The sequence below is a fragment of the Etheostoma spectabile genome, chromosome 8, assembly GCF_008692095.1.
Source record: "Etheostoma spectabile isolate EspeVRDwgs_2016 chromosome 8, UIUC_Espe_1.0, whole genome shotgun sequence".
In the NCBI taxonomy this organism is placed as follows: Eukaryota; Metazoa; Chordata; class Actinopteri; order Perciformes; family Percidae; genus Etheostoma; species Etheostoma spectabile.
Window position 1 is genome coordinate 18471026 of NC_045740.1, and position 1325 is coordinate 18472350.

Here is a 1325-nt window from a genome sequence, read left to right on the forward strand (position 1 = left end):
AGAAATTAGGAATTATTGAGACTAAAATTAAAGGAATATGTCAACTTCTACTCAATACTATTTCAAAAACACTTCAATTTGTTTCTCCAAATGCTATAAAATTGAATAAGACGCCCCAAAATTAATGAAAGTAGAGATGTGTACTTGCCAAAGAGCGTTGGGTGGAATCAATCATGTTATTTTGGGGAATTGCAAAGAACATTGATATAGGAAAACGGGTCAATTTGACCTGAGGAGTAAAAACCCACATGTGACAGATGAAATGTACTTGGATGTTAAATAAATATTTGAGGAGTCACAGTCAAGACTTGACTTAAAAAATTAAAACGGTTTTGTTTGACTGGGAAAGGACTCAGTTCAACTCACATTTTTTCATTTATATCTATTCTTCAAACTTTTACTTTTACTCTCTTCTTCGTATTGTTATTATTTTACTTACTATATATCCGTAATATTGCAATTTGAGTTTTTTTTTCCAACTACTTGGGTAAATGTAGAGTAGACAATATACTGTATAGTAGTGCAGTCCCATCCGTGACACTCTAAGAAATAAATCTGTAAAATAACAAAAATATAAGCTCTGGCAGATTATTGTCCCGTAATTAAAAAGAACATTTTTCTATTTTTTGGCCTACTTAAAATTCTCTGTTAGTAAACTTCTGAAAAAGATGAAAAAAACCTTGCAGAAAAAAACGACAAAGCGTCGGAAAAATCATCTACAATGTTTTTTTTTAAAACACAAAAAGTTGAATAAATAAAAGGTCAAAATGTAAAAAAAAAAGCAAGAATAAAAGCGACAGAATCATTGAAAAATGTGACGTGGCCTTCTTCAATCAGCCCAAACCAACCTCAGTTGTTGGAGCGCAAATTATTCAATTTAAAATGTAAAAAAACAACATAATGCGTCTTAACGTTTCATGGTGTGATTGCGCTTTGTTTCTGCGTTTTAGAGGCATCGCAACAGACTACAGGTCCAACACTGATCGGTCACTGTTACATTTTAGTTGTATTTAAGTTTCGGGACATCCCGCCACCGTCTGTCTATTGTTCCACGACAGTCGTGCCACGATGGGATTTCATAAGGCTTTTGTTAAATTGTTACAATGTAATTTAAAATGTGCTTTAAAAATAACCATGTATTTGTTGTTTGTTTTGTCCATGTGATCTTGTGATGTGTTCTGCAAGTGGGTGGCCAGGTCTCAGCTGCTACAATGAATTTTATTATTATTATTTATAATTTTTTGTTTTCACCAGATCTTGCAAATTCACGTAGGATAGAACCACTAAAAAAAACACAACGGTTTGTTTCCATCCAGAGGAGTAGA